Raw genomic sequence first — 13662 nt, 5'->3', positions numbered from 1 at the left:
ATATTCTCCCCCTTCCTCCTCACCCCACCTTATTTAGAAAGCTCATATGAAACTGTGCCAAGCATTTCCATTAAAGTCATGTTGCAAAAGAAAAAAACATAGGTTTCTGCCTCCACCCCGAAAAAAAAAGAAATTAAAAAAAATATATGCTTCAGTCTGTATTCAGACACAATCAGTTCTTTGTGTGGGTATGGATAGCACTTTTCATTATAAGCTCTTCAGAATATTCTTGCATCATTGTATTACTGAGACTAGCAAAGTCATTCACAGCTGATCATCCAACAACTTTGCCTCTACTCTTTATACACACACACAGAGAGAGAGAGAGAGAGAGAGAGAGAGAGAGAGAGACAGAGACAGAGACAGACATAGAGTACATTTTACTTCGCTTGAGCTCATAGAGTACTTTCCGGGTTTTTCTGACAGCATCCTGCTCATCATTTCTTATGTAACAATAATATTCCTTCACAATCCCATACCACACTTTAGTTAGTCATTCCCCCATTGATGGACATCCCCTCAATTCCAATTCTTTGCCAAAGAAAAGACTTGCTATAAATATTTTTATACATAGAGATTCTCTTTCATTTTTTAAAAGTTCTCTTTTGGGATTTATGCCTAATAGTAGTGATATTGTTAGGTCAAAGTATATACATGATTTTATAACCCTTTGAGTATAAATCATATCTGTTGGTCATTTATCAATTGGAGAACAGCTCTTTTTTAAAAAAAATAAATTTGACTCCATTCCTTATATATTTGAGAAAAGAGGCCTCTATCAGGAGAAACTTGCTTCAAAATTCTTTTCATAATTACTACCATACCTGAATCCTCCCCACCCCAACCCCATTTATTCTGTTCTCTATTTCCTTTCACCCTGTCCCTTCAGGAAAAAAATTTGGAAGGATTTAGTACCCAAATGGAATTATGATCTCCCTGATCCTGGGGCTCTTCTCTCTAATGATTTAGATTTCAACTCTCCCATTCCTGCCCATCCTCTGTTATTCTTATCTCTCATAACTTCACCACAAGGGACATATCCAACTTGTTGGTATCCCTCTTCACTTTACCTTGATGATGGCAGATATTAGTGGAGACTGGAGTTGTGCTATTGTTATTCCTCTCTTGCCACATGACTGGATTTTTTTTTTTTAATCATAAATTTATTTTGTATTTTTCGTTTAAGTTCTCCTTTGTAGTTATTTATGAATGTGTTACACCTAATTTGTATGACCATGAATTTATCCATTGCCTGATGAGTAGTTTAATTCTCTGGAGACTACAGTATACTATCTTTCACTGCCATACAACCAATATAAATGGAAGGTTAGCATTAAAAAGAACAGCTTTTGTTTTGAGAAGAAACTTGGTTAGTTCTGTAATTTTCCATAGGAAACTGAGCCCATTTTCTTTTTCCCATTTAATTATGGACTCATGAAATTATTGATGAACATGGATGAGAAGCTCACACAATTAAAATGTGTATGTAACTGGGTGATGGTAGTAAGGAGTAGAGATTTGCATTGTTAGAGATTATGTTATCTAACATAATTATAGACCTATCTAATTTTCTACACACGTCATGGATAATAACAATCCTCTGAAGTAGAGAGTTTCTTTTCTTTTGTTTTTCCCCCTATCTGGACCTGGGATTCTAGTAGACAAATATCTCTTACAATACTGATTTGCCGATATTTTGTGATTTGCAGTCTAAAAAAAACTTCCTGAAGCACTGGATTAAGTGACCTCCCCAAGATCTTTTTGGGGAGTAAGGGATGAGGGCATCTAGAGTTAAGTGATTTACTCAGAGATACATAGCTGGTAAGTGTCTGAGGCTAGATTTGAACTCAGGTCTTCCTGTCTCCAAGGTCAGTTCCTCTATTCATTGAATCACCTAGCTATCTTCCACAGTGACATGCACATAGTACATACTTAAATACTGTTGAATTGAACTGAATCAATTTAAAAGATACCGTATCTTATTGGATCACCTTCATAGTGAATTTGGGCTTGATTGAATTGTGTACCATAACAGGAAGGGATCTCATTTTAATTGGAAATGATTCTTCAGCAAGGTTGGTACTAAACAATCCATACTGATTACATATTCCTAGAGATGGAGTTTAGAGAAGCAGTGACCCTGTCAGAAAAAAAAAAAAATAATAGGACCCCTTGAAAGTTATCTGAGTAGAGTGTGGACAGAACCTGAGGAGTATGTTTTTTACAAGCTGAAGGTTTGTGAATATATAGAAAGCCAGACATGCATTGGACAGCTAGATGACAGTGGATAGAATGTCTGGCCTGGAGTCAGGAAGACTCATCTTCTGGAATTCAAATACTTACTCAGACACTGTATGACTCTGGGCAAGTTGCTTAATCCTGTTTGTGTTGGTTTCCTCAACTGTAAAATGAGCTACAGGAGAAACTGATAAACTATTCCAATAGTTTTGCCAAGAAAACCTCAAATGGCATCACAAAAGTCAGACAGGAACAAAATGACTGAATAATAACAACAATATCTTGTTCGTACAAAATTGTTTTTATGTCTCCCCCCATTAGGCTGGGAATTATTCCAGAAGGGGAACTATTTTTTCCCTTTCTTTGTATCCCTAGTGCTTAGCATATAGTAGGCACTTAATAAGTCTTTAGTGACTGAATTATTTAAACTAAAAGATATCATTAAATTTATGGAGATAGTACAACTCACTCTGAAATTCTCATTTACTTCCAAAACATTGAGGGACTGAACCAGATGATGGACAAAGAAGGCTCGATTCATTATTTCATTCTAGGGAAGTAATTCTTTCTTCAGAGCACCTATAAATAAGACCAGAAATCTAGAAATCTCTTGCATTTTCCATTGTTACCTAATAAGAAATGTAGCTTTTATAAAAATGTTAGGCTGTCAAAAGTCATACATTCATTCAATATTTATTGAGCCCCCACATGTAAGGCACCATGCTAAGTGCTGAAGGGGATACAAAAATCCATAAGACACATCCCTGCTCATAAGAAGCTCATAGGATAGTGAGGAAGATAAGACCATATAAATAAATAACTATCATACAAAATGCATTATCAAAATGTGAATGGAGGTCTGTAAGACAAGTACAGGCAAAGTAAATGAGAGTGTTATCGAAGTTAAAAAGGGAATAGAGATAAGTCTGAACTATGGGATCAGTGAAGGTTTCATGAAAAAGGTAATATTTTATCTGAGACTTGAAAAATGAGTCTAATTTCATTAGGGGATGGGATGGGAGGGAAGAGGGGCAATGGGCTAGACGGTGGTATTAATATAGAAAACTGAACAAGAGTATAGTATAGCACACATGAACTAATATTAAATATTAAATAAGACCAGGCAGGGAGTCAAGTCATCAACAAACATTTATTAAGTACAATGATAAAGGCTGGGAATGCAAAGAAAAGCAATCATTCCCTGTCCTTAAGAAGCTTACATTCTACTGGAGGAAGACTATACATAAAAGAGATATGGAAGGGGAAAAAATTCCAGGACAAAAAGGGTATTTCCAGTGTGTGAAGTAGTCCAGGGGTAGAATGAACTTTCAGGATGAAGAGATGTCTATGGCATGGTAGAAAATGTCCTTTGAAGATGTCAGTAGTGCAACATGGAGAAATTTAAACTAGTTTGTAGAAGGCCTTGAAATGCTAGCAAAAGGAATTTGGACTTGATGTTCCCTTTGCACACCCATTACTGACTTTATAACCTCTCAAAAGCCGTTTAACCCTCTTGACTGTTTTAAGTGGAATAAAAAACTCCATTTCTTTTCAATTCTATCAGAGTTTTAAGACTTTGAATTGGAAAAGACCTTTGAGATTATCTTGTTTGGTTATTTCATTTTATAGAAGAGGAAATTGAACCATAAAGGGATAACTTGATTTGCCCAAGCTCATGTGGTTAGGTAGTAGGAGAATCCAAGTATCTTAACTCCCAATCCACTATTCCTTCAACTTTACTGCATCTCCTTTCAATGGTATGAAGGTAAAGAAAATCCTATGGGAAAGAGAAATTTCAAGGAAGCCCCTTTAGGCAGAAGTATGAAGACCCCAAAATGCTAGAACAAGAAAGTTGGCCAAGTTCAACAGAATTAAGCAACTCAAAGCTTTGACAGATGCCAGGCAGCCCACCCTATCAAAGATCTCAGAGCTGGTTACCCCATCCAACAGCTCAGCAGGCCCTGCTTTGTTTTCAGGCTTAGGGTTTAGGAAATGTAGCATAACTGGGAATGTCTGTGTCCAGGCCAAATTCCATTAGTGGAAAGGGCTTGGAACTAAGACTGCATAGGTGTCTGCCAACATGTTGTGATTTGAGGGGCTTCTGGAAGGTCTCCCACTCAAAACGTTTTCTTCCCTCAGGCCCGAAATTCCACCACTTGGTATGCATTCTTGTAAATTAAACATTTCCCAACTTTTTGCCTTTTTTTTCTTAATGCAAAAGTTAGGCTGAGGTGGTATGGTCAAATCTAGGTAGTATTTATTCAGCACTTATTAAACACCAGGCAGCACTGTGTTAAAAGCAAAGAATATAAAAGAGAAAAACTGTCCTGACCTCAAGGAGTTTACTTTTTAATGGAGAAAGAATACCAATGCTATGGAAAGGATACTGGATTTGGAGTTACTTACTTGGAGCAAGTAATACCTCCCTACTTACTACTTGTGTAAAATTGAAAAAGTCGTCGTCTCTGGGGGCCTGGGCTTTCTTCATCAATAAAATAAGAGGCCTGTTCCCATTTCTGCTTTCCAGTCATCCAGATCCCCAATTTCTTCCTTTTCCCTTTCCCACCATATATAATCACTCCTACTGATTCTATTAGTCCCAGCTTTCCCATCTATTTATCTTACACCACCACAGGCACTCATTACAGCTTGTCCATAGCCTTCCCTCCCCCCCAAGGTAATTGGGATTAAATTACTTGCTCAGGGTCACACAGATAGCAAGTGTTAAGTGTCTGAGGATGACTTGAACTCAGGTCCTCCTGATTTCAGGAGCAATTGCTCTATCCATGTTGCTCATTGTCTTACCTCTCTAATCTATCTTCCAAAATGCTGCCAAAATAATTTTCCTAAGGCACAAGTTTCACCAGGGCAGTCTTCTGCTCAAGTGGCTCCCACCTGCTTCTAGGATAAAATAAACATACCTCAATTTGGCCCTTAAAAGACTTCATAATCTGATTCCATCCTCCCTTTCTATGCATTTGCATGTTTTCCCCTCCTTACTCCTTAGACAAACTACTTGCTGTTTTCCAAACCTAGCTTTTATCTCCTACTTCCATGTTTTTGCACAGGCCATCTTTCATACCTGGAATTCACCTTTTCTTCAATCCCACTTTTGAAAATCTAGTAGCTCCTTTTATCTCAGATGACACCTCACACAGGTTATCTTTCCTAATCACCCTAGTTCCTAGTATTCTCTCCTTTTTACTCAAACTATCAGATATATGTTTATTTGTTGTATCCTGTCAGGAGAATGTAAGTAACTTGAAAATAGTGACTTTGGTGTTTGGGCTTTGCTGTTTCCTTCTCCAACTCATTTTACAGATGAGGAACTGAGGCAAACAGGGTTAATTGATTTGCCCAGGGTCACACAGCTAGTGTCTGAGGCTAGATTTGAACTCACACAGATAAATCTTCCTGACTCCAGGAGCCACATTCTATCCATTGAACCACCTAGTTGCCCCATGTATAGTTTAGTGGAATTGAAATTCCAACTTGTATCTTCTGTCCTCAAGTCCAGCCCTCATTCTCCCCTATAACATTGTCTTATAAAGCAGCATGACACTGACTTACTGGGGAAGTAGGCACATCAAGGGTGTGAGAACAAAAAAAAAGGGACAATTTGCTTTCCTTGTTATTTGATTGTGTTCAACTCTTCATGTCCCTATTTGTTTTGTTGTTATTGTTGTTGTTGTTGTTGTTGTTTGGCAAATAGACTGCTGTGTTTAGCTATTTCCTTCTACAGCTTAATCCACAGATGAGGAAACTGAGGCAAGTAGAGTTTAACAAAGATCACACAACTAATAAGTGTCTGAGTCAACATGAAAATGAGCCTTCTTGATTCCAGACTTGACACTGTATCCACAACACCACCTAGCTGCTATCTACCCATTTGGCATAAGAACAGCCTTGCTCATGTTGATTGAAAGAAAAATGGATCTTTTCTTCAGTGTATAAACCATTTCTCTCTGCTTTAACTAGAAGTGGCGGTAAAAGGTATAGGAAAGCAACTATCACCAGGACAGCAGGGTTTTGTGACTATTTCTAGTCACCTCCCCAAAACCCAAAGGGCAGCTAGAGACACCTTATGATAAATCCATTCTGATTTGAGTTTAGTAACTAGAAAAATGACTTCCATTCTTGGAAAACCTTGGCAGAGGATGAGAAAAAGGTATTGATTTCCACTTTGGTCTTTTATCTTCAGAGGAGGTATAACAGGCCCTATACAGGAATATTGTACTAATGGGCTGCAGGAATGGTTAGAGGAGGAGACTTCTTCAAATGTCACTAGCAAATTAAGTTGTTGATCAGGATTATCCCAGCCAGCAATAGTATATATAACATTCAATTAAAATTGCAACTGGTTTGCCTGAAGCTGATGGACAACTCTGTCAGCCAGGGACCAGGGGGCACTGGGATGCTGGAGGGTGATTTCTCACCAGCTCCCATGAGTTCAATTATCATGTCTATGCAGATAACTCCCAAATCTGTATGTGCAGCCCCAGCCTCTCTCTTGAGTTCCAGAACTTTTCCATTCACCATCGACTGGACATTTCTACCCAGATGTCCTATAGCTGTCTCAGACTCAACATGTCCACAACTGTCTTCATCACCTTTCCCCCAAAATCACGCCCATTATTTCTGAAGACATTGCCATCCTTGCTTTTAACCAGGTTTACAATCTCAGTTATTCTTGATTTTCCACCTTCTCTCCCTTCTTCCCTTCCCCTCCAAATCTTGTGGATTTTACTTTGACATATGATTTTTTTTTCCACTCCCAGGATCACCACCATAATTCAGAACCATATCATCTCTTAGTCAGACTCTTTCTAATTTTTTTCCTCTGAGAGAGAGGAGGTATGGAAAAAGGGGAGAGAGAGAGAGAGAGAGAGAGAGAGAGAGAGAGGAAAGAGACTAAGAAGAAAGAAGAGAAGGAGGAGAAAAGAGGAGGAGGAAGAAGAGGAGGAAGAAAAGGAGGAGAAGGAAGAGGAGGAGGAGGAGGAGGAAGAGGGAGAGAGAAGGAAGGGGAAGAAAGAAGAAGAGGGAGAGAGGAAGTTTTTTTAAAAAAAGGTCTCAGATTGGCTATAATAACTATTATTTGTATAAAAATCTCAGGATCTGCATTAGATTTACAATCTGATTACAGCTGTAATCTATTACAGCTACAGTATTCTCAGACTACCATCTGTAACTCACACTATTTGAATTCCACACAATTTCAATATCTGTTTCTCCCTTGGTTCTATAGGTTGTTTACTTCAGATTGTCTCTTCTAGTTGGAAACTTGAAATAAAAACCTTTCTCCTCCATTTTGTTGCAAAGGTGGAAGACTGGTTGTAGGATACACATCTACCATCAGCCTCAGCTGAGGATTGGCTAGTTTCGTTCTTTTAAAAGTTCTTTGTTATAAATGGTGACTCTCTGGGAAAGTGAAGGAAGCAGAATACATTGGGGGGAAAAAGATAGAAAAAGAATATAAAAGAAAATTATTTTTCAACCCTTAATTACCATAGTCTGTTCCACCAACAGTTCTCAGAAGTCAAAAAAAGATGACTGTAAGCTTTCCTAACAGATGAAAATTGGATTTCCTCCTCTTCCTCCCTCCCCAATCGTCTGGGGCCAAAAAATTGACATCGGCTCTAATTTTCATCCTTACAACAAGGTAATTTCAATTATTTACACTTGTGGAGGGCAGCAAAGGTGCAGAAAGTCATAAACAGGAAGTTAATGAAAATAGGCCACATTTGACTATTTTAGACTGTTGGAACTGGAAGGGAATCAGAGATCATCTACTTGAGCTCCCTCATTTAGAGATGAGGAATTTGAAATGTGATTTTGTATTACTATTGGAATGTGGTCATTCCTGATGTTCTGGGAAATCATTACATTACACACACTTCACAAGCCATGTGCTGAAGACCATACTTATAAAAGCTATTAGGTTTTCCTCTGTTCTCCTGGCTTCAGAACTGGGGTGGGCTCTGGGGATGATGGTGCACATCTCAGGAAAGTCAGCCTGGTGGAGAGCTTGAGGTCAGGACTTTCTGAACTGCAGTGGACTAAAAACCTATTGGGTATCCATACTAAATGTAGCATCAATATGGAGAATATCTGGGATAGGGGTAGATCAGGTGAGCCTGCCCTTGTCAGAAACAAAGTTAAAGTGAGATCAGTCCTGGAGGGGCTGCAAATTTCAGCCTGGAAAAGAGGGAAATCTAGTTCCCTCCCACCCATCCCACCCCTCAAAAAACAACCAACCCAGACTCTCAGACAAGTACAAAGTATTAACAAGTACAAAGCAGGGCAGAGTTCTTTTATGCATGTATCTCCATCCCTTCTACCTTTTCTCAATCTCATCTTTCTGCCATTCTAATTCATGCATTCCCTGGGGCGGTGAAGGTAATTAAATGGTTTGATTCAATAGGTACTCCCTTCTAGCTGCTGATGGGTTGCAGGTTGCATGAGAAAGTAGAAGCAAAACAGATTTTAATGATGTCAGCAAAAGCCTTAAGCAGAGTAGGCGATAATGTCAACACAATATAAATGTGAGCTGTTATTATTTTTATTATTGAGAGCAAGATTTCCTCTGTATTTGCTCTAGTGCAGGTCACTTGACTTCAAATAATCAGGAGTTGGCAGTGGGTAGGAAGTTTCATGTATGGCAGGCAATTTGAGGACTGTGGGACTGTGGATACAAAATCCAGTTTATTACATGAAAGTAATTAATTGTGAAGAAATAGGATGATTAACTGGGTTGAATATATCTACAATAGGGAAGAAAAAGGAGAGTAAATAACCCCATCCTCTAATTATATGGATGCTGTCACTGTCTCCCTTTTGAGATTATGTAACTTTTTTTTTTTTTTTAGTTTGCATCTGGGTTATTTCTTCCTCTACTTATTAAATTCTTTTCATCTAAGGGATGAGTGAGGGTAATACTCTACTCAACAGAACCTGGGTGTGGTCTCTAGGGAAAGAGCATTATGAATTCATCTAAAGTAAAGAAACTAATGAGTGCTGGATATAAAGGTCTGGGTTCAAATCTTAGCTCTATTTACCACCTATGTGGGACTTACCTAATCTGTTGGATTTCATTTTCCTCATGTATAAAATGAAAGAGGTGGATTAAATGATCTCTAGTTGAAAGGACACCAAGGATGAGGTGAGATGCTGATATATAGAGAGCCAATGACCATTATCCTCCATATCCAATTTCAATGGATCTCTTCAAAGATCATTCATATATTTAGAGTAAAAGGATCTCTGGACCAAAGCATTTAGATATTAAATGACTATATTTAAAGGTCACATAGATAATGGCAGAATCAGTATTTGAATCCAGGTCCTTCAACTTTAAATCCAATCCATTCCATTATACTATGATCTCTTCTCCCCATATCATAACCTCCAAAGTCTTGTTAAGTTAGAACAGAACCTGAGAGAAGCGCTGCTCAAATCCTGATTCCAATGATCCTCTGGACTATCAACATGGTTGATCTTGCCACCAAATGAACCAACTGATCTACACTTCAGGCAACCAGTGGCAGGGTCTCTAGAAGAGAAGCTTCCTGATCTAACACTCATAGGAAAAAGAAAAACTATTTGCTGCTGGAAAATCTAGTTGCTGGTCATATCAAGAGGGATCATTCCTATGCTTCTTCCTACTAATACCAAAAGAGATGCAAATTTAGGTGTTACTGGATCAATTGGTAGAATGTCCCCACCAATAGTGAGTAGCATCCTGTACCCCTCCCTTCCAGGTGAGCTTCATGCCAGGGAATAATTCAAAGCTGGCCACATAAGAGTGGTTCCAACTAGCAGATGGCACTGGGCAAACCACTTGGGAGCCACCCAAGATGGCAGAGAACAATGGAGAGACAGAAAACTATGCTTTGGAAGATGCCTTAACCCTAAACCATAAATTACTCTGCAAACAATTGAATTTCTGTCACTGGTGACATCAGTGTTTTCTGCATGGGCTTTAATTATTTGTATGTCTATGGGTATACATGTTTCTTTGGTATATTATTCAGTGTGTTTTCAAGTAGAAGAATACTAACCTCTGTCCATTAGGGATGAAGATTCAAGCACAAGAAAACCATAACAGTTCCCTCTCTCCCAAAAATTAACCCAGGTTCTTCATGGCACAAGTCCCTTTGATAATAAAAATTACCAATGGTTAAAATCTGAATGGAGGTAGCTTTGGAGTCCAGATGTGGAACAGTCCTATATAGTTGGGAGTCAGGGGGAAAAAAGGGCTTTCCCACATTATTACCATTAAACTGAGGATAAAGCATTGTATGATGTTGATCAAATCACTTGAAATTCCAAATAAGAAGGTTGAAATCAATGGTCTCTAAGATCTCCCCAAACTCTAGATTGATGATTCTCTGTACTAAGGAACTGAAAGGAAAAGATCTCTGCCTAGGACCAAAACCCCCATGTCATATTGAGGACTTTTCTTATTCTCAGTTGAGAATTTAAGAATACCAGACATGGAGGGGTCTTTAGATACTAACTAGTCCAATCCTCTTATTTTACACATGAGGATAACAGAACTCTGGTTTATCTAAGATTACAGAATTGATTATTGGCAGAGCAAGAAATCAAATGAGGTCTTAGGAACTGATTCCAATATTATCCCTATGTCATCTCCATCACCTTAATAACCTTTTCCTTTGTTACACGTTTCTTCTTCTGACTTCCATACCTTCACTGGATGCTCCCTTGCTTACATAATCTGAAAGGCTAGCTACTGTGCTATCATTGCAAAACAGTGAAGTTAATCTGTTTAAAAAAAAACAAACAAACATACCAACCAAAAAAGCTCTCATTAGGACTTCTTCCTGCTGGGGACTGAGGTTTGAGAAAGTTAGGGAAAGTAGAGGTGGTTAATAACCTGGAGGAGGTGCCCTGGGGCTGAGCCTTATGTTTGCTGGTGGGAAAAAAAATAGCTATACCATGCAAACATTTTTTGTTTTTGCTTTGTTTTGTTCTTTGTTTTTTACACCCATGTGGTCCTAGGATGGAAAATGCTAGAGTGGATCTTTGTGGGCCAGGCTTGGAGTTAATTACTGAGATAACCCTAGAGTCTTCTAAAGCCAAAGAGATTGAATCCATCAACTGACAGACTCATTTTCCAGAAAGATTTCAACAGTCCAAAGGAGTAGTGTCACTCTCAAATACAAACAGATCCTTGCAGCAGCACACTGACTTAGAAAACCACAAATTAATATTGTCCATATTGTACTGTTTGTTTTGTTGTGGTGGTAGTGGTGATGGTTGTTAAATATTTCCCAATTTTATTTTAATTTGAGGGTATGCTAGGAAATTTTATAGCTATAGTTTGATACAGAGCAATGGGCACACTCTATTAAGAAAAAAAATTATACACATTACCTAAAGGATTCTAGGTGTGCAACTTTTAAGTAATTTTTCAAGTGTACTATTGTAATTGCAATGACAAAATGTGAAGTAGGACTGCTAAATTCCCAATTGAAATTCCTATTATCCATTTATAATATTTCATAATGATACTTTATAATAATTGACACTCTCAGTTCACCTTCATTTCATAATCCTTAGGATTCCTAAATGTAATTGTGTGTATATATATATATATATATATATATATACACATGAACATGTATGTGTATATATGTGCTATGTATATGTTTGTATGTATTGTGCATACTTATTATTTACATTTGTAAAGTAACGATGTGAAGAATGTAATTTGAATTACTTTCAAATTTTTATTTAAAAAAACCTAATTTTTAATGAAGTTAATTATTAGAGGAAGCATATATGGAACTTCTGATGAGGAAATGCAGACTAATACCTGCTCTGTATTTTAGAGTCAGAGAAATTCTGGAAAAATTGAAAGGTTAAGTGACCTGCCCAGAGACACATAACCAACAGATAGCATAGGAGTGACCTGAATCTGGATTTTCCTGACTGTGAGGCTGGCTTTCTATTCATTATACTATAATATATGCACTAATATTTAATGGTGATAAATGTAAAGTCCTATAGTTAGGTTCCAAAAATCAAATGTACAAACAAGCACAGGATTGGAAAGATCTGTTGTTTCACTAACAAATAGTCCAAATAGATTATAGTAGACTTGTAAACTCAATTTAGGACAACAGTGTTAATAGAAGATTAAAAAGCAAATGTGATTTTAGGCTACATTAATTTAATTGAAGTTTCCAGAATAAAGGAATCGATAGTTCCATCTACTACGTCCTGGTCAAATTCTATCTAGAGCATTTTGTTGCATTCTAGAAATCTTATTTTAGAAAGCAGATCAGCAAACCAAAAACCATTTGAAAAAGAATGATAAAGAGATGCTAAACTCCATGCCATGATGTGCATAGAGTGAAAAAATTAGGTATGTTTAACCTGGACAAGAGAAGACTTAGAGGAGACATGATAGCTGTTTTCAAGTATTTGAAGGGCTGTCATATGGAAGAGGGATTAGACTTGTTCTGTGTGACTCCAAAGAGGAAAAACTAGGGCACTAGCAAGAAAGGCAGGCTAGCCTAGCTGGTAAATTGAGTGTGGGCTGTAGGAGGGGCACAGGCTGGTCTCCTATCAGATACAGCCCTCCTCCTGTCACTCTGGGTAAAATATTCTCAGCTAAGGTAAACTCTTCTGCTGAGGAGGAAGGCTGATAATAATCTCTGCTCTTGGCAGTCTCACATAGATGCTGAGAAGATTAATGAAATAATCTGTCCCCCACTGAGGGAAGCTCAAACAAGGAATGCCAAAGCTAAGGTAAGAAAAAGCAAAAATATTCCCAGTCACTTTCTAGGAGTATCAAATAGATGGTATCCAATTTCTCCCCTACCTTAACTCCTTTTGTCAAAGTCTTCACAGTCAGGACCTTTACCTCTGCTATAGGGAGGGGGCTGAATTACTGAAAAAGGATACTCTTATTAAGAAGAATACAAAGTCCCCAAGAATCTGCCCCTGCCAAGCTTCTGGGGGAACTAACACTGCTAGCTGAGCCTTAAATCTGGCGAGGAGAGTTTTATTCCAGATGGGAAAAGAATCTAAGTACCTATGGCTTTATAGTTAGAATCAGAGGATGTCAAGGTTGGAAGTGACCTGGGAGGTCATTTACCAATTTCCTTTTTCTATAGATAAGGAAATTGAGGAAAGAGAAGGACCATAGATTTAGAACTGGAAAAGTACATCAAGTTTAATGTCCTCTTTTTACAGATCAGGAAATTCAAGACTGAGCAAGTTTAAGCAAGTTACCTAGTCACTCAGCTAGTTAATTGTCTGAGGCAGGATTTGAATTCAGATATTCTTAACTCCAAGCTCAGTGATCTATCCATTGCTGCTTGCCTTCTATTATTGCTCTACCACCTGGACGAAGGAGTTATTTATTATCTGTGAAAGCAAACCTTCAAACCAGAT

The 13662-nt window shown here is 38.0% G+C and overlaps 1 protein-coding gene across 1 annotated transcript in view; it reads right to left on the bottom strand.

Moving 5' to 3' along the window:
• Positions 1–13662, bottom strand: part of TMEM178B (transmembrane protein 178B) — a 423727-nt gene that overhangs the window by 214439 nt on the left and 195626 nt on the right. The gene's annotated exons all lie outside the window — the stretch shown is intronic.

The sequence above is a fragment of the Sarcophilus harrisii genome, chromosome 5 (assembly GCF_902635505.1).
Source record: "Sarcophilus harrisii chromosome 5, mSarHar1.11, whole genome shotgun sequence".
Taxonomy (NCBI): Eukaryota; Metazoa; Chordata; class Mammalia; order Dasyuromorphia; family Dasyuridae; genus Sarcophilus; species Sarcophilus harrisii.
The sequence above is the reverse complement of the archived record's forward strand: the minus strand, read 5'-3'. Positions and strand labels throughout refer to the sequence as shown.